The sequence below is a fragment of the Pinus tabuliformis genome, chromosome 2_1, assembly GCF_031772625.1.
Source record: "Pinus tabuliformis cultivar Carrire ecotype Pingquan chromosome 2_1, CPIR1, whole genome shotgun sequence".
Taxonomy (NCBI): Eukaryota; Viridiplantae; Streptophyta; class Pinopsida; order Pinales; family Pinaceae; genus Pinus; species Pinus tabuliformis.
Window position 1 is genome coordinate 649,968,694 of NC_142299.1, and position 22,066 is coordinate 649,990,759.

At 34.9% G+C, this 22,066-nt stretch overlaps 1 pseudogene; it reads left to right on the forward strand.

Moving 5' to 3' along the window:
* The first annotated feature begins 17,746 nt into the window (after nucleotides 1-17,746).
* The window catches only part of LOC149202258 (glycosyltransferase family 92 protein RCOM_0530710-like), a 56,478-nt pseudogene continuing 52,158 nt past the window's right edge, over nucleotides 17,747-22,066 (forward strand).

Here is a 22,066-nt window from a genome sequence, read left to right on the forward strand (position 1 = left end):
AGGTGAGAAGAGCATGTAAAACCATGGATCCTTCCTAGACTATAGAAAACATGAAATGGTGAATGTTTTCCCAAAGAAGAGCACTCATGCAATGAATTCTACCTATCAACTAGAAAGCATTCACTTAGAAGCAATGAAATGATTTTTTTTTTCTCGGTAAAAATATACTAATATATTATATACAGAAGCCAAAAATTTACATCAGATCAAAACAGAAAGAACCAGGCACCTGAGGTGTCAACCTGGAACAGCTGAGACTGCAAGGTCCAAAGGACTAGACCATTAAAAAAGAGCTAGCCCTCGCAGGGGCCCCAACAGAAAATCCCAACAGAAAATCCGATTGATCCCACGCAGGGGAGACAGACATAACCTAGACCAACAACAAAGGTGGTTGAACCCCATTCCGAACACAGAAAAAATGCATACATATTGAAACTAAGCAAAGACAAACAACGATAGAAGCCAAAAGACCAGACAGAATAGCCATTTATACCTGAAGGGAGGGCATCTCTATTCTTCCAGTTTCTCCTCCACTACCCGGCACCACCCATAAGCCTCCACCTCCACAGCAGTGGGGGCAGTGTCCATATGGATGTCTTTTGTTTTGCTGGTCCTTGCCTTTTGATCCAGAAGGCTTTTCGAGACATTCTCCAGGTCTGCAGCAGGATCCTTTGCTTCTTTCTCCGGGCTATCAGCATGCATCTTCCCACGATTGTCCAGAGAGTCATTGTCTTCCTGGGAAGTTTCAATGAACAGAACCGATACATGGGCACTGATCCGGGGGCTGTTCAAAGAACTGCTGAAGTTAAAAATGGCAGAGCCGAAGGCGGGCAAGGAAGCAGAGTTCGGAGCACCAGCATCCATGAACTGACTAGATTGAAGGGGGTTAGCTCCAGTGGAGCGAATGCCATGGCAATGACAGCAGTGGGTAGAAGTATCAGCAACGGGAGTGCGCGAAGTTCCTCCCCTGGAGGTGCCTCGACGGCTGAGCATGCGTTGTCAGGGCCTTACCATCCTTGCAGGGACTGAAGGGATGAGACGTAGCTCCAGAGTATGATAAAAATCCTTCCCATGAGAAATGCAAATAGACAGCGGAATAACCCAAACAGACAGCGTGATGACCCAGACGGAGAGGCAGTTGCTTGGAACAGCGCAGAGCACCTGAGGTTGCATAAACCTTCCTGAAGGAAAAACTAGAAACATACCCTGACCCGACGCAGTGACATAGTTTTTAATCACAACGACCTCACCTCGGAACACGTCCGCCATAACTGCAACCTCCAAGCGAGCCAAATAGCCGTGCAGGGCATTAACTCTCCTCTATTGAATGACCTTATACCTGCTTCCACTCATACAGATACATGCTTGAGCCCAAACATTTGCCTCGTGATGGCACATGGCTGGCATGTGGGCAGCGTTAAACTCCCATCCCGTCTGCACTATCACCCGCATCCGGGGAGAAGCAATGAAATGATTAATGAAGTATAGAAAACACATTAACATATGATCACAAAAGAAGAAACTGTACTAAAACTCCATACCACATGGATCCCATAAAAATAGATGCAATTCTTATTAATCTCTTGCTAAACTGCTACAAATGGTGTACAATCAAGGTCTGAGCATCCAACTGAGTCCAACCCTTTACAATGAGAATGAAGAAGAAGATATAGACATTGTTTCAACCTCCTCCCATCCTTAGGGGCCGAATCCCTAAGATGAGGAGCTAATCTAACTAATACTAAACAAGAAACAAGAATATAGGCATCTCAACAACTTGCCTCTAAAAGTGAAAAAATGATTCATTTGAGCTCAAATTGACTTCTAATGTAATGAATCTACCCTCTATTACTATTTATCTATCATAGTTACATTCCAAGTCATCATTTACAAAGGTAAATCATCCTCCATGAGAGAAAATCCATGAACACAGTCAAAAACTGGAAAAATAGGCATCCTGTGCAAAATCTACCCTACGCACAATGCCACTCCTCCACTTCTCCAGACGCATAGCGCCACCCTCTTGAAGCGCAACGCCAATTATCCTTCACCCAAAGCTCACTCAACCTTATCTCTTCTTCTCACATTTGGACTCCTTGCTTGCTAAATGAGAATAATGAACTTGAAAATGAAATGTGAGAGCTTAAATAGGAGTAGATTTTGATTTTTCACTTAAAAAACCCACTTTCTAATGTTTCTTGAGCTTTCTTAAAACTCTGTTTTTAATGCCTTTCCTTCTCTGTTTCTTTTCAGGTGGATAATTCTCAACTTGAACTGATTTTTGCAGCGTTTCTTTGTCTTGCAGCAAGGAGAGATGCTCTTGTGCAGCTGGGATCATTTATTATATATAGTGACTTAAACTTACATAAGAAATACAAATAAACTCAAAATACTTTGTTTTCACTTTTTGAGGTGAAAATTACATTAGGTTAAAAGATAATGATATAGTGACTATGACCTGTAAACCATCGTTCTTGACTTATTTATCATCCTCATACCCTTGTTGCCCTTTATTTACACTTTAAAATCAGGCATCTTGACCTTGGAAATGAAACCCTATGACCTAATGAATACATGCCCTATGACCTAATAAAGCATGCCCTATGACCTAATGAAAGCATGATTGCAAATTGACCATGAAACCATAACTGAAGACAACCTGAAGAAGGGTCAAAAAGTATACTCTATGAGGGAAAAATTTAGATTTTCTAAAGAGAAGACAACCATCAGTGGACTAGTTTGACATGACCTAATGAAATGATATAAAGTTTCAATATGAGACCCCTAAAATGAAAATGCAAAGAGAAAATTTTGATCCCTGATGGAAGTATGCAGATACTGACACTAACAACCACATGAGCACTAGTGACCAAAAGACTAGTGAGAATGCCTACATCTTATAAGAAAACTTACAAGGAAAAAATAGACAATATAACCAATGCTAAAACTATCCAATTGACACCAAATTAAGACAAGAGATGAACCACTACTACCAACCACCCAAGGGAAATAACCTCCCCCACCTTTGAAACCCACTAAAATTTGAGAATTCAAAAACAGATCCATAAACACACCCAAAGACAAGACAAGACACAATTAAACCTTTCTAAATTGTATCAGGGCGTTAGAGCTAAAGTAACCAACTTAAGCAGTCTAAGCATGAGATTCAGCACCTTATGACTAGGTAAGAACACTATCACCTTAAGCTAAGAAAAGTTAGATGAAATACAAAAAGTCTCCAAATCAACCCTAGACCTCAACACAGTATAATTACCTAATAGACTGACTAAACCAGGACATGCATTATCAGGAAGGGTGGGAAAAAACCAAAGCAAATTCAGGAATGAAAAAACCTGAGTTGTCGAACCAGAATTTCCAAAAAAGAATAATGGTTGACTTCCGCTTCTAGTCACTTGATCCTACCACAAATTCACCCCTCCACGACAGATTTTCCCTACCATCCTCTACTTGACCATCTCGAGATGAAGCACCAACCTCTGAAAATAATAGCCAAGAAAAAACACCAACACTAGCCTCTTAGCACATGAGCCAAGCACAAACACCATTAGCAGGGAGGTTGGCTCATTAACCCTTCACCTAGCCCAACCACTCTCACAGACCACTAGGAATATGGTTCTGTCTATTACCCTCGGTGTCTATTAATAGCCTGATGTGTTACTGCATGTCAATACTTGTTGGGGGTGAGACATGCCCCTTGCTATTGAATGCACATCACGTTGGTAGGTGATAGGCTCCATGCAAGATCACCCCATAATTCCCCCTTTCGATCTTCATGCCCACCAACAATGGGGAGTTCATATATTTGGTTTGAAATGAATTCTACATAATATTGTAAAGTGAAGGATATTATGTAAGAATTCATATATAAAAATATCATCCTTCGTATCCTCATCATAGCCTAACACAATGTTCGTCATTGATATTATATCGCTTACTAGTTTTTTGAATATCTTACTATCCAATGAGTTAGATCTCAAAATTTTGTGATCCATATTGTAAATGAGCATGTCTTTTGGATTAATCACATCATTAGGATTTGGATTATCCAAAGAGTTTTTAGTTTTATTGTTAACAAGGACTATTCTTTTGATTTCTAGATAGGATCTCAAAATTCCTTTCAATATCCTCCTTGTCAATGATTTCTAAACCCTTTACTAGCACTAATATATATTATTCTCTTAGGGGGAAATTATATTAGAACTTTGATTATCTTTTACAACCATCTCAATGAGATCATAGTGTTATAATATTGATACATATGAATAAACATATAACAATATTAAGCACAAGAAGTTTTCTAGACTACCATCCTATCCATAGAGAAATAATGTTTAATCAATGTACATAGGAGACGGGAAAAAATAAGTAATCTAGATATGCATGGTAAAACCACAATGTGTGGAAACATCCATGGGAAGGTAATGTCTTTGTTTAAAAATCTCGAATGTTACAATTGAGAGCACTTCCATAAATGATTTTCCCTTTACAAAGATAATACTTTTTGCTATGTGCCTTACATCTCAAGGGTATCTCTAATGCCTATTATATACTAAGAGATATGGAGGAATTTATTCCCAAATATACATGTAGTCTAAATTTAATTTCACCTCTTTATATATAATAAATGATAACAAGAGTATTTTACTCCATAATGGATGCACGATCATTTTTTTACATAAGATTTCAATTTCTCCAAATGTAACTCTATACATTATTACCTTCCAAAATGACACATTCAAACACTCCCCATTAATGCTTTATAGGGAGAAGGAACACTTATGGAGGAAGATGGCATGAAATCAACACTCCTACTTGATGAAAAATTCCTACATCTCAACAAATTTCAAAGTCATATAAACGTTACCTTCGTCATGGATTTGGTGAAAATATCTGCTACCTATTGCTTTATGGGACAATGCTCCAAAGAAATAACAACATTCCCAATAAGATATTGAATGTAGTGATGTATTAATTCCCTCCCACCCCCTTGGAATTTCCCAAGCCTAGTAGGAGGTGTTAGTTTCAATTAACCCAATCTCCATAGTTACCTCATGAAAATGGGGTTACGATTAACTTTGGACAACATCAATGCATTGAACTCATTGAGAGATTTCTAACGATATAAATTTTCCCTCAATCCAATCTTTGGATCAAAAGTTACACCCATTTGAAGTACAGACCTTAATTCCCTACCACATTAACAAGGAACTAACCATGTGTCACCCACATGGAACTTTCAACTCACTTATGATCCCACATGGAGCCCACCATGTCACAACACCATTTCACCTTTGTGCCTTCATGACAAATTCTCTACTAAGAGTGTCTTGCTCCTAGGTTCCATGGCACGACATAATATTTCATGTCAAGTGAAAGGGTTAATTCCTATTTTGTTTCCTCTATCAATTTGTGACCACATCTTGGTAGTGCACATAGGCCTAAACCCTATGATGTGATAGACATTTACTTGTCAAGTGATGGGAATAGTTTTGTCTCACAACTTCTCTTAGTCTGCACCCTTCCTACAAACACATTTACATTTCCTTTGGTGATCTGCAGTTCATAGTGATGTGGCTCTAACTCACATTAACTTCCGCTTCCGTGCAACATAGTGCCCCAATTCTAGGTGGCAACACTGAATGCTTTCACATTCTCTCTTTGTGACACGGTAGTCTCAGTGTCCAAGACTTTGCCTCTTCCAATCCTAATGATGTCACTCTTAACATCTCATGTGCCCATGTGACAATTGCGTAGCCCATCCCAGCCTATGTTTCTTCTACCAACTTAGCCTGGTTGAGAGCCCATTGGATCCCATCCCTTATGTAAAGCCACAAATTATTTTTATATGATTTCCAGTGACTATCAACCATTTCTGATTAATTCACACATTCCCTATTTTCCCTAGTGTGATTCCTTCTATCTCCCTAGACATACCTTTTTCTATTTAGCTAACAGGAAAATTCTTGTCGCACATTGTTTCTTCTGGGAATAGTGTCATCTTCCACACTTAGTGGACCATTACACCTATGTGATGTGACAAATATTTTGATGGCGATTGATGAGAAATCCCCCATCCCATGCATTTTGTATATCACTCCTCCTTTACTACTACCATTTGGACATTCTGGCGTGATGTTACGTAATATTTCCTGGCATCAAACATGTACCTTTCCCATCCCACACCCTAGTTAATTTTGGACCTTAGCTAGTTTTATGATATTTCCAACTATTTCAATTGAGCTCAAACCTGTTGCCTTAGACTTAGAATTTCAGATGTTCAGGGAAAATTCTCAGGTTCCCCTGAGGACCAGTGATACTTAAAACAACACCTTCTTAGAAAAGCTTATATATATTCCCTGTTATCAGACACATAAGGAAGCGAACACTGGTCAATGTATCCTTACTTACAAACACAATAACAACCTACCATGCTCTAGAGTGGATGCAACCTAACATCGTAAAAATGAATGAAAAAAATGTAATACATCATAAATAAGTCAAGTGATTCAAGCATTCAATATTCGTGACTCTACCAAACCATAAATTAAACACAATATATCTCTATGAGCTCAATCAGGTATTCATAAGGGACTATGCAATCAAATGTGTACTTAGGAATATGTCAAAAACTGCAAGGATATGTGAATCCCTTAAACCCATGACAATGACACATTCATCTAATTAATAACCATGAATAACACTATTCCAATGAAAAATGTGCTGATGCACACATTTCTATAATTCCTAACAACATCATTGTCATTGACAGTGTACCATATCCATTCACAAGTGCACATACATAATACTTATATGATAATCTTAATGATTGGAAATTGAGGGAGGAAATTCCACCCTCCAGCCAACCGTAGGCCAACTACTCTACAATGTTTCTTATAGATGACCACCCTTGAGTTGGATTTAGATTTTGAGGAGAAATGCTCAAATAAATTCAATCGATTCCAATCTGTTAACCACACATGAATCTAGATACTACCCCAATTCCATATTCTTAGTTCTAGACTATGTCCTACAATGCCTCTGCCTATTCTCCCAGGAATCTAGAGTACAGTCATACTCAACTACTAATCCTACTATCATCCAAAAACACACGCACATACACACAGAGGCTATCCTTTGTAAACAAGGAATCTAGAGCACCAAGAGTTTCTACCTACTCATTGTCAATAGGGCTCTAGAATGCTTTGCATCACCACCTGTTCCTTCCTTTGACCATGCTTCCCACATGTTGTTGCAATGCTCTCCTTTTCTCCTACAGATTCACTACTGAACCTCTATATTCATAACTCGACATAGAGGCACCCACAACCAAAATTTGGTCTATGTTCCCTTCTCTAGGTTTCCCATGCTTGTTTCCTAGTATGCTATGCTCTTTTCCATAGTTTGTAGTTCTTTCTCCACGTTGTTGTGTGTTCTCCCCCAATCTTCCATCCCTTCTTCCTTCTCTTTTTTTCCCCACCAACCCACTCGCATGGCTCATGAGGTATGCTAGAGGGGGAATGGGATTGTCCTCCACTTAGGAATCCATACTCCACCTCCATGTCTTCTATGCATGTCGTTAAAATTGAGTAAGAGGGGAGGTGGCCATTAATGCATAACCTTGACTTGCCAACTTCCCAAGAAGCTCCTCCTCAAAACTATGAATCCTTGTCCACTACTCTCGGCTAGTCACTGTGTTTACATTTCCACAACTAATTGCATGAAATACAATTCATAATTATAATCACAATATGGATTAAAAAAATTATTGTTATAGACCCCACCCATTTAGAGGAACACCATGCTCGGTGTTCTATACTTCAACACAATTTCAACCATGCTCCATACCAAGCATAGAAATCTACTATGAGATTTATATACACAACTCTTTACATTCATTTAAAATCATATTTACATTTTCTTAACCAACAAACAAGAAAGGGTATGGCACTCTCATTTTCACAACCATATCCCATGTGGCCTCATCTGCTCGAAAGTACCTCCATTACACCTTGACCTACTCAATCACTTGATTTTGGAGCACGATCTACCTTTGATCTAGAATGCATAGCAGATTTGGCTAGAAGTCTCCCCTAGATTCCACCTGTATCAAAAACCAATCAACAACATGATTAGGTACATAATTTTTAAGTAATGAGATATGGAAAACATCATGAGTTTTCACTATTGGTGGTAAGGCCAATTTTTAGGCCATTGGCCCCACTCTTTCTAAAATATTAAATGACCCACAAATAGTGAAAACTCATGATGTAGAGATACACATAATATCCCACTTGGAATTCCTTGTACATCATGTGCTAATATTCATAACTTTTTTTCCTTTCCTGAGCTATTTTCAATTACTACATGATAACAATTATTTCCTGCTCCATCTCCTTTAGCAAATTAGGCCTGATATGCAACTTGTTCACTAGATCACACTAGCTGATAAGAGTGTTTAATTTCTTGCCATAAAGAGCCTTAAATTGACTCATATTTATTGTCTCTTGGTGCCCATTGTTATAGGAAAACTCTACCAAAGGTAGAAACTCTTCTGAACTCCACGATTGGTTCATGACATAAACTCTTAGCATGTCTTCCAATGCTCTATTTATCCTTTCAGTCTTTTGATATGTTTGAGGATAATACACTATGCTGAAGGCAAACTCTATCCCAAAACCAATGAAAAACACCTTGAAAAACTTGGAAGTGACCTTCACACCCCTATTAGAGATGATTTTCTTTGGTACACCATGTGATCTAACTATTTCCTTTATAAAAATATGGGCAATATCACTTTCTTATTAGTGTATTTAACAGTTATAAAGTGAGCTACCTTGCTCAACTTATCCACCACCACCATTATGTCATCAACCTGCTAAGCGATCCTTTGCAACCCAGTAATGAAGTCCATTTAGATGACTTCCCACTTCCATTTTTGAAGGGGGATTGGTTGTAGCAATCCCTTTAGGTGTTTACTAGGCCACCTTCACTTGGTGGTACTCTAAGCATTTGGTAATGTACTCAGCCACATCCTTTTTCTTTCCCAGAAAATAATGTATTTTTAATATTTGTGATAATTTTCTGATAAACAAGATGATTAGAAAATGGAATTTTATGGAATTTATCTAAGATGAGCATCTTCAACTTGCCCATACAAGGTATACATCAACAACATTTTCACTTTAGCAGTTCATCCTTTGTGAGGGAGTAGTTCTTGCTCATTACACATTTTGGCTCTTACTGCAAGCATTATTTCACTTGCTGATAGTGCTCATCATGCTATTTTACCTTCTTAATATTTTCTTGATAATTAATTTCACAAGAGCTTACAACTACTACATGAGTTACCTATGGCCTTTTGCTGAGTGCATTATCTACCTTGTTTTCCTTGACCTTCATGTATTTGATTTCAAAATCAAACTCGATAATCAAGTCTAACCATATTGCCTACTTGGCATTAAGCTTAGGCTGATCAAACAAATACATAATCCCTTCATGATATGTCATCAATATAAATTTCCTCCCAAGGAGGTAGTTTCTCCACATCTTCAATGTGTGTACTATTGTTGTTGGTTCCAGATCATGGGTGACATAATTCTTCTCATGCTCATTCAACTTCCTTGACTCATAGTAGACCACTTTCCCTTCTTGAATTATGAATCCATCGAGCCCCTCCTTGCAAGCATTTGTGCACACCAGAAATTCTTTCTCCATATTTTCTATCCTTAAAATTGATGCATGTGTGAGTAGGTGCTTTAATTGCTAAAAGCTGGTGGTACATTAAGTTATACATTGAAATTTATTCCCTTTCTTTTGCAGTATTGTGATCGGATGCATATTATTCAAGAAGTTTCAAATGAATATATGGTAATAAACTACCAAACCCATGAAGTTCCTATCTTCTATCACATTTTGAGGCATAGGCGACTACATGATGCCCTTGATCTTATTGGGGTCCATTATAACTCCCTAGAGATAATGTGCCCAAAGTATTGAACTTGTGACTAGAAAAACTCACACTTATTGAGTTTAGCTTAAAGCTTGTGCTCTTTGAGTACTTGTAATACCATTGTTACATCCTCCTCATGGTCCTCTCAAGTCTTCGAATAGACTAATATATCATATACACAAATGAGTGCGAATTTGTCGAAGTAGGGACTTAGAATATTATTCATCAGGAACATGAATGTTGCTAGGGCATTGGTGAGCCCAAACAAAACCACCACAACCTCAAAATGCCCATATCTAGTTATAAATGTTGTTTTATGAAAGTATTCATCCTGGATGCATACCTGATGGTACCCATATCTCAATCGATATTTGAAATGATCGTTTCTCCCCTTAGTTGATCAAATAAATGATTGATTTTTGGTAAATGATACCTATTTTTTATAGTGGCTTCATTGATGTTTCTATAATTGATACAAAGCCTGAACGCGGCATCCTTCTACATGACGAATAGTAAGGTGATCCCCATGGTGATACGTTGGGTTTGATGTACCATTTTCCCAACATGTACTTCAAGTACAATTTTAGCTATACCAGTTCTGGTGTGCTCATGTAATATGGGGCTTTCGATACTAGTGCTAAGCTTGACAATAATTCGATTGAGAAGTCAATTTTTCACCTTGGTGGCAGTCTTGGGACTTCCTCATGGAGCACATTTGGGAATTGTTTCAAGAAAGGTTCCCCCCAAAAATGTAGTTACTACCCTCAGAGTTGCTAGTCACTTGGATAATGAAAAACTCAAATCCCTTCCTGTTGCATCTATTTAACTACAATGCGATGATTTTTTAGACTATCACGAACTTTCTCTTTCCTTGCAACATCATTCTTTCTCTGTTGTCATTGAAGAGTTTGTTGATTTGATGAAGTAATAAAATTTTGTCCCATGCCTTGCCAACTTGTCCATGCCGATTAATATGTTGTATGAACCCAATTATAGTAGCTTCATGTCGACTAACATGGGCACGTTGTCAATTACAATTAGACATGACTTTACCACGTGCTCAACCCACTTCTTAGTCCCAGTGGCTAGCTGAACCAACCACGAGTTTTCATGTGCTATGATTTACAATGCACACCTCTCTGACATTGATGGGCTTACATAACTAAAATTGGAACTTGGATCAATTAAAATTGAAACAAATTGTTTCTTGATCGTACCTTCCATTTCAATCACTCAGGCCTAGTGGTTAGTTTACCTATTGTCTGAAATTGCATAGATGTGGGGAATATCGTGAGTCCACACCATTTATTGTGTCCAATTCCACTTCTTGATCATTGTGCAACCTTGGGATGCTCTTTTATCATTGATGACGATCTTCCTTCTTGTGGTTCTTTCCATAGGTCCAACACTTTAGAGGCTCTCCTCTGTAATTCTTGGATTCATCTCCCAAAGTCTAAGAAAACCAATCTTTGCCAACAATAGTGGATTGATACTAAAATTCAACCCTATTAGGAGTGGAAAAGCTCACATTCTTTTCCCTAGTCTATTTCCTTATATCGTTCTACTCCTTTCCTCCAAAGTTGGGATTGCTCTTTGTTTTCTAATTAGTTCAGGATTCAATCATATGCTTGGATTGTTCATAACAATGCTTCATTTTCTTGATAGCATATTCCAATGCTTTAAGCTCATCAAATTATATTCTATCCTTGAATTCCTATGGAAGCCCACTTTGATACCTTTGAATTTCCATCTTCTCATCCTTAATGTAAAGAATGTACCTTAATAGCTCCAGAAATCTTGTTGTATATTCATTTGTTGTTAGCAGCGCAACTTGTGCTCATGAATTCCTTGGCCTTGTTGTCATAATACCTTTCAGATATGTACTTATCTCAAAAATATATCTCAAATATTCTGTAATACAACTCCTTCTCCTTAAGATCCTTGACATTTTTAGCGCTTCTCACTAGATATCAACTTTTTCCTTCAATTTGAAGATGGCTACTCTTGCTTTCATATTCTTAGAGTGGTCATGCACTCTGAAATATTTCTTCATTCCTAGTAGCCATGCCTTTGCTTCATCCTTCCTCCTCTCTCCATCGATTATCAAAGGCTTTGCTTTCTTAAATTCTTCCAACATCAAATATTTTCCTCTCCTTTTATGTTGATAGTGCCTTTTAATGGATACACTAGAAAATTGTTTATGACTATCTATTCATCTCTCAGGAGTACTACATGGAGTTCCACTTCTCATGGTGTCCTCACATCTCTATTTATGTCTCTTCTTAGACATGATTTCCTCTGCACCACTAGTCCTTAATTCATGTTTTCCAAATCTTGACAGACTTTGACGACCTTTATCCTATCTTAACTGGTTGAAACCTAGATCATGTTTCCTTAGCCTTTGTAAATTTGAAAGACTTTGAAGTATGATGGCATTTACTTCTACCTACTTCTCTTGAGCCGTGACATTTCTTTCATTATTAGCCTTGTAGCTTCTCAACTTGGCTCTTATACTTCTAATGGTGTTCATCGAGTCAGGAGACTTTTCCACTTTCCCGTTTCTAACTAACTCTTATTATTGCCATTGCTAGAAGTTATCATTGTTGTGCTGAACCATATTCATAGAAAATTTTAGCGGCGAATGTTCGCGCTTTGGCGAAATTAAGGGGTTTTAAATTTTTTGTGGGCGAATATTTTGTATGATAGTACATTTTTACAAATCACCTCAAATAGCCCACCTTATTTTAAGGGAGTGGGTAAAAAAGGTAAATTTAGCCCTTTAAATTAGGAGTTACAACCTTCCATTCACCTATTTTCAAGAATAGGTTTTATTTAAGTGAATCCATTCACCCATTTTCAAGAATAGGTTTTATTTAAGTGAATCATATGGGCCAAAGGCCCAAATACCATATTTATAAAAGAGGTATGGTAAATTAATAAAAATATAAATAAATGAGAGGTATGGTAAATAAATAAGACATTTTTTATATTTACTTCATAAATCACCTTATATACATGCAAGGGTGTAAACAAATAAAAATATAAGTAAAGTAGAGGTATGGTAAATAAATAAAATGTCTTTTATACTTACTCAAAAGGTATGGTAAATAAATAAAAATAAAAATAAACTAGACACATGGTAAATAAATAAAACCTCTTTTTGTATTTAGTCCATAACCCTCGTTCTATTTATGAAGGCTCAAGAAAGAGGTTTTATTTAAGTGAATCCTATGGGCCAAATACCATATTTGTAAAAGAGGTATGGTAAATTAATAAAAATATAAATAAATGAGAGGTATGGTAAACAAATAAAACATATTTTTATATTTACTCCCTAAGTCACCTTATATTTACGAACACTCAAAAAATGCGTTATATTTAGGTCAAACCTATGGGCAAAATACTATGGGACAAATACCATGGACTAGATTGTTATTAATACCATGCAAAAAAACATTATTAACCCTAATATGAGTACTAATAAAAATAAAAATGGCACATGTTATTGGCCCATGGTATTCACCAAAATGGCACTTGACCCATGGTATTCACCTGGAAGGTAGCCTATTTAAATGGGGGAATTAAACCAACATAGATCCATCTTTACTCTGGATCTACTAACCCCCGAGAGGTATCAAATATCGTGATATGCAAACTAGCATAGAGTGAAAAACTATTTGATCCGATCAAGAGTAAACATGGATGTTGTAATTTAATGTAAGTTAAACATTTTAGCTTCGTTAAAATAAAAAAATAAAATAAAAATCAACTAATAATTTTATTAATTTTTATAAATTACTAATAGTAATTTTTAAGCTCTAGGTTTATGATAACCCATGGTATTGACCCATGGTAATACCATGGTATTCATGTGAGCATAGACTATTTAAAGGGGGAATTCTATCATCTTAGATCCATCTTAATTATGGGTCTACCAAGTGCTCAGAGGGATAAATAGATTTCATCCCCCTAAGAGTGGTAGATGTGGAGTTAAGATGGATATAGGTTGGTCTTTATGATAATCAAGATATTAAATAGACTTACGAAATTATATTGTAAAAACGTCTTAAGGTGAATGGTTAAAGCATAGACATTGGACAAGTATATTTGTATACTTCTGTTTTAAACTGAAACAAATCCAGGGCTAAAAGGAATGGATTGATTTCACTAGTCATCCTTCTATAACTTTCCAACATATGCTGGAGTAAACAGATTGTAATTTAGGTAATTTTTCTAATTGTAAACAGGAACATACATGTGTATTGGTAGGGTGGTTACGAGGTCCCTAGAAGTGATGAATTTGAATTTTTCTTGGTTTTATATATAGTATTAGGTTTTTTCTCATGCTTTCTATGAATGGCATAGGTGAATTTTATCCTACACCCACTAGGTTATCGATATGTAATTTCAGTAATTTTGATTTCAAAAGATATTTTAAAGAAATGCAATGATTTCATTTGTGTATTCAATAAACACAAGATTTTATAATTGAGTAAAATATTCGCCATGCCTCATGAGAGATTCGCCAAAAAATGATATATACATATCACATTATTGATAAAATCGATTCCATTTTTCCTATATACCATGGAGATTCGCCCATTTATTATACATGTAAATTTAGGGGGGGGTTCTTAAAATTTTCCCTGACCATATTAGAGTTCTTTGATGTCTCCTTATGTTCTATTACACACACATAATGGTTAGCTAATCAATAATACAAATAAAACTTGCTTATTATCACCTTGGCACACCTATGATAAACATATGGCTATGAGGCTACTTGAAACACTAGATTTCAAGTTCTTATGCATTTCATAATCAACTAACATAGATAACACGTATTGCACACAACAAGAAAACATGATGTAATGACTACACTCTGTAAGAAAGCTCCAACTTTAATCATTCTTGAGCCCATCTAGGTCCAATGTTGAAACACACTTTGATACCACTTTGTAACAATGTTATCCCATCCCCTTGGACTTTCCCCAGTCCTAATGGGAGATGTTACCTCTAATTAACTTGACTTCCATAATTACCTCATGGAAATGGGGTTACGAAATTATTCCTTTCCCAAAATTAGTGGAATTAACTTTGGAAAACACCATAGTGCTTAACGCGTCAAGAGCTTTCCGACGATTTAAATTTTCCCTCAATCCAATATTGAGATCAAAAGTTATTCCCATTTGAATTTTGGACCTTAATTCCCTATCATATCAACAAGGAACTACCATGTGTCACCTATGTGGCACTGCCATCTGATTGGAGGTCCCATGAGGTGCTCACCATGTCACAACGCCATTGCACTTCCATGCCGTCGCGACACATCCTTTATTAAGAGCATCCATGTCCTAGGTTTCCATGACGTGACATAATATTTCATGTCAAGTGATGGGGTTACTTCCCATTCCGCACCCTCCTTTAGTGTGTAGCTACACCTTGCCAATGCACATTTACTCAGCAAGTGATGGGAATAATTATGTCTTGTATCTTTTGTTAGTGTGTGCCTTTCCTACATACACACTTCCATTCCCTCTGTAGATGCATGACCTATGGTGACATGGCTCCAATTCAAGTCAGTGTCCCTTTCCATGCCACATAGTGCCCGTATTCTAGATGGCACCACCTAACACATCCACATGTTCTCCTAGTGACACATTAGTGCTGGTGTCCACACCATTTACCCCTTCAATATTGATGACATCACTCTTTCCATGTCATGTACCTTCATGACAGTGACGTAGCCCTTCCCGATCTATGTATCTTTTGGTAGCTCAACCTTGTTGAGGACCTATTTTCTCTTGACCCTCATGTAAAGCCACAAATTCCCATTACATGATTTCGTGTAGCTACCAACCATTTCTGGTTAATTCACACACTCCCACTTTTCCATGATGTGTTTCCTTCTATATCTCGGGATAAACATTTATTCATTTAGCTAACAAGAAACTACCCATCACACCTCACATCTTTCAATAATAGTTCCATCTGGCACACCCAATGGACCCTTACACCTCTATGGCACAACAAATATTTTGATGCTGAGTGACAAGAAATCCCCCATTTCGCACCTTCCATCTACTGTTCTTGCTTTACTACTGCCACTCGACCATTCCAACATGATGCGATGTCAATATTTCTTGGCATTAGACAAGGGCCGTTCTTGTCCCCACATCCTAGTTAATTTTGTGCCTTAGCCAATTTTATGATTTCTCTAGCTCTTTCATTAAAGCTCAAGTTTGTTGCCTTAAAATTTCAGATATTCAGGGACCATTCTCAAGCTCCCTTAAGGACTAGTATCACTCAATAGACTGCCTTCCCAACAAAACTTATAGACATGCCCCATTATTAAACACTTAAGAGAGCCAACAATAACCCAAGAAACCTTGCTTTTCAAACACAATAATAACCTAACATGCTCCATAATAGATACAACCTAGCATCATAATTAACAACCTATAAAAACATGCAATGTATCATAAAAATGTCAAAGGATTCAATTAACAACCTATAAAACACATGCAATGCATCATAAAAATGTCAAAGGATTCAACCATTCAATTTTTGTGACCATATCAATCCATAAATTAAATACAATATATCTCTTTGATCCTCATCAAGCATGCATAAAAACAAATATGCTCGGTTTAAACCACTCAATTTATAATGAACAATTTAAATACTTAAACATCAAATTTACAATTTTAATTTTTTAGAATTTTCCTTAACCATCAAATACATTTAAAAATGCAAAGAACTTTATGTAATTCCAGGCTTGCGTTGTATGATGTATCTGTCCTTGACCAAGAGACCAGGCATGATTCATTATTCATTGTTATTAATTTTTGATAGGTTGCCCAACTGGCATATACTTGCTCCGAGCTCTTTTCTATCATCGGTAACAGAACCCACAGTTTTTAGTACTGGATTGCGTTGGTTCCACTCCTGAAGCCTACATTTCTCCTTTACTACCAACAAAGAGTACCGTGGCAGAGGCAGCACCTGTGGTCACCTCTTAAAGAAAATGCTATTTCCAACCCCATAGCCTCATTAATGCGGGGCTACATGTGCAGGAGATAGCCACCTCGCGTTTAGATAATAAAAAAAAACGGCGTAGTACCCACCTCGCGTGTTATAAACTCCTATCTCCTGTGCATGTAGCCCCGCATTAATGAGGCCGCATTAATGAGGCTATGGGGTTGGAAATAGGAGTTGCCACCTCTTAAGACGCTGTCACGGTAAAGTAACCGTCTGTGTTATTGGGATTCGTCTTCCTGCATTATTAGCATGCGTCTGCTTTCACTGGAGCCTGCACCCACAGAATGGTCTCCAACGGAATCGAATCCAAAACAATAAAACATCTCATCATACTCATATATCTATTACCCTACCGTACTTGTAAGGTGACGGATGTGATTTGACGTGATGTGACGTGACACTGCATGCACATGCATTTTGTTTTCTTGTGTTTTGTTACTGCTGCCAGGCTGCCAGCAACCAGACTCCAGGCCCTTGAGGCCTCCCTTCAATGCTTCAGGTTAACCTGCTCTCCTTTACTCGACCGGACGTACTTCGCTATTCACGACCCCCTTCCTTGGAGCCTTCACTTCAATTTTACATGAATTCTCACTTATTGGAACTTTATATCAAATTCTCGCTTGCGAATTTGATCAAAAGGCCAAGTACCTAGAATCAGACGATTGATATTGAAATTTATACCAATTCTCAGTCGGGGAATTTTATTGAAAGGCGAGGTGACTGAGACGAAACAAGATGCCGAAAGCAAAAAGCCTGCGGCTGTCTGGTCTTCCTACGGTTTCTATGTACACATTCATTGATTTTGTACGCAGTTTGGTAAGTACCGATAACCACAAGTTGCATGCGGCTTCTCAGAGAAGAAAACCCACGAAGGTGGTTCGCGCAGAGCTCAAGTTCTGTCGAGAATGCATTCATGTGAGCGACTGATGTCAATCAATTTAAATAATTGTTTATATGAAGGAGTCATAATAGGGAGCAGTCTAGAGGTTTTTCTGTTAATTTTTTTCTTTTAATTATATAATTTTGTCAGCATAGTGAATTTTTAAAAATATTCTTAGGGAATTCTATTTTTTTTCCAAATTAGACACGTGACAATTAAACTTACATAGTATATCTCTGGAAAAGCAAAGAACTTCTTACTGAAATGTTCTGAACATAAATTCTGTAGATATTAAAGTGATGCATTTTAACGTTGTTTGGAGAGCCAGGAAAAAAAATAAAAAATGCTAAACTAATAAATAAATTTATCATTCTATTTCTAGAAAGTTAGAATCAGGATTTTCAAAAATTTATGCTATTTATCATTAATGTGGGAAGACAGATATTATTTCAAGTTATATATATATATATTCGAAATTTTTAATGTGAGATATCGATAATATTTGAAATTATATATATATCATATTTGAACTTATATATATATGAATCATAAATAATTAGTAAAATTTTTAGGTTAAATCATATATATATATATATATATTACTTTAATTCAAAAGTTAGGATGAATTATATATATATATATATATATTTTATCTAGAAAAATATAGCAATTTACTTGACAAGTAACTACCATAATTACTAGTAAGTTTGATGTCTTTCTTCAATCAATTTCTATTAATTCTTCTTGGTTAATCTCATCTTTAATATATTATAAAATATTTTACTTTTGTATAAAAAATAATCTATCTATCTATCTATCTATCTATCTATCTATCTATCTATCTATCTATCTATCTATCTATCTGTTTGAAATCATATTAAATTAGATGTAGTAAATTAATTAGTATAGAATTATTTATTAATAAAATAATAGAATAAAAAATATAAATAAAAAAAATATGGTAGAAATGGGTTTGTATTTGAAATGATATGGTGATCTACAATGTTATTATTAATTTGAATTTTGTAATTGCACTGGAATGGGTTTTAGAGTCTAATATGAGAGATGTTTGGCTCAATATAGATGGGAGATGTTGTAGTGATACCTTAAATGTAAGTTCAATATGGGAAAGTTATTGTAGTGGTTTAGTATGAAAAAGATGTTGTAATATTTGTAAAAGGAAGTATTAATAATAAAAATAACAAAATGTGTACTTAATTAAAAAGCTTTAGTTTAATTAGCTTGTAGATTTGCCTTGAAAATCATGGAAGTTCTAGCAAGATTTTGATAATATCGGAAAGAAATTTTTGTGAATCCAAGTTACAACGGTCAAACTTCAAGATTTTGGGTGCCCTAGAGGTTTGTAAATCCAGGTTACAACTATCAAACTTCAAGATTTTGGGTGCACCAGAGGTTTCTAAATCCATGTTACATCTGTCAAAATTCAAGATTTTGGGTGCCCCAAAGGTTTTTGATGGTGCTAAATCCAGTTCCACCATCAAAAACATGATTAAAAAACAAAAACATGATTCAAACACTCCTCTGGCAAGGTTTTTTGAATTTTTTTGGTCCAATCTGACCACTTTTGATGGGGCAATTCTTCGGCCTTGACAAACTAAGTCAATTAAAAAACTGAAAAAGAAAAGTAAAATGTAACAAATTTAATAAATAGATTCAATTCAATTTGTTATATTATATTATTTTATTATTTATTAATAAAAATTACAAACAATTTTAATGTTATAATACACATATAATATTAAAATAAATTTAAATAGTAATGATCCGGCTTATAACCATGATATTTTAAGAACATATAATTAATAAATATATAAAACTTAATAAATTTAATTAATGATCTTAATTGATGATGATCATGATGATTAATGTCCACTAAAACATATAAGACAAAGTGTTTTTCATCTTCAACTCTTTTGAGAGGGTATATGTGACAAACTCTTTAATCCCATGTGTTTTAGGTATGACCAAACACTGATTTCACTCCGAAGCTCATGAGAATTAGTTCTAATCTTAGCGATGATCATTTTCTTCTTAGCACTAGTCAAAACGTAGAGATAATTTTGATTTTTGAAATTGGGGTTGATTACTTCCTTACATGTATGATTAAAAATAAAAAAATTTGTAAATACAAAAGTGTGATTTTTATTTTTTTATTTATTTATAGATCTATCTTTACTCTAGATCTACCAAGTGCAAAGAGAAATTAGATCATTAAGATGTAATTTTTTTCTCAAATTTTACACTAAAAAAGAGATTTGATCCTTCTTATTGCTACTCTTACAAAAAGTCATTTTCCAACTTTACATTCACTTTCCTATATATAAATTTGTTTTAATTTTTTACTATAAATTATATATATTTTTTCTTTCAAAATGATTTTTTTATCAAAAATATCTTTGAAAGAAATAGGTGTTTATTTTAACTAAAGTTTGAAAACGAAATGTTGATTTAGTTTTCACATAGTAATAAAATAATTAAAATAATATTTGATTATTTAGAGTATAAAATCTCACTTTGGCAATCTAAGCAATAAAATACCATATTTTTAAAATTATTTTAAATATTAAAAAAATAAATTATTTCTTTTACTTTATTAAAAAAAATTTATTTGTTTTACTTTTAAAATATTTAAAATTCAAAGTTAATTAATGAAAGGTCAAACATAAATTAAAGGGTACAAAATAACTTATACTTTAAAACAAGATTAATCGTGATTTTATTCATGTTAATCTTTTTATATTGAATTTTAATATATTTATATTTGTATTTTCATATATTTATATGTCAAGTGCGTACCTAGGTTATGGTTCTTTTAAGTTTTGCTTAAAAAAAGCACAATATCCCAGTTTTAGGATTTTTAATAACAATTAAATAATTTTGAAATTTATAAAGATGCACAATAATGTACTTTTATATAATAAATTGATTTTAAAATGATATTCTATTATGAAATATTTGGATAAATTTTCATTTTGATCACTTAACATTAATATTTAAGTAAAATTATATTCTTACTCCACATATATATATAAATTTTCAATATTAATAAATGATTACTAAACAACACAACCTCACTCATATTTATAACTAAACCTAGTTGTAAATTATTAACTTCAAAAATTGTTAAGATGTAAATAATTTCAAATTTTCAAAATGAAGAAGAGAAAAGCTATAAGTTTTCCTTTAATGTCTTGAATATTTAGAACCATATAGGGTCACAATCATCTAATATAAACCACTCAAACCACTCATTCAGTTGTAGGGTATTGCCATATTGTGTATTAAGAACGATTAAAATATAATAATGAATGCTTTTCTTAATAAACATATGATATTTAGATATTTATGATTGCATTTATGTTGGGTGATAGTGGCTTCATGTTATGATTGCATTTATGTTGGTTCATAGTTTTTTCATGTTAAACATATATTTATCTAATTTGTAAATGGTTTATATTTTGTGTATGATTACTAATCTATTAAAGATTAGTTGCATTATTAGTCAACAATTTTATTAATCCTTTTATAATGGTGGTGTGCAATTTAGAATGTTCTCTCATATGAAATTACAACAAAACTTAATCATTTGCGAGAGGATTGGTTCTATACTTACTAATATTTTCAAGGTTTGGACACTCATTCACATATACATGGTCTAGATGTCATTTGCAAGGTAACTCTATAATATTTTTTCTGGATACATGTTAAGAAAAAGAGAAAGCGTAAAAAAAGACATAAATTTCATAGAAAATTCTTTAATCCATATTCTACGCAAAGTTCATCTCATGATACCAATTTATAGCACATCATTCACCTCTAGATCTAGATCTTACAAAAAACTCATTAGTGGATAATGACAATGCCTCATAAGTAGATAAGAATGAAAACACATAAGAAGGTAATCTCAGACATTGTAATTGTTTGGAGACTCAGAGTTTAATACCCCCCTTCAATCATGTGTTCTAATTTTTATACTAGTAAGGCAACATGAACTAGTGCATGAACTATTATTATCTTCAATCTACAATTTAAAACTTCTTAACTAAGCTTCGATGGAGATATGTTTGAGAAACAATCTATATGGATGTTGAATTGTTCATCTAAATTGAAGTTTAAAGGATAGTATAATTTATGAGAGTGAATGAATTTCATGT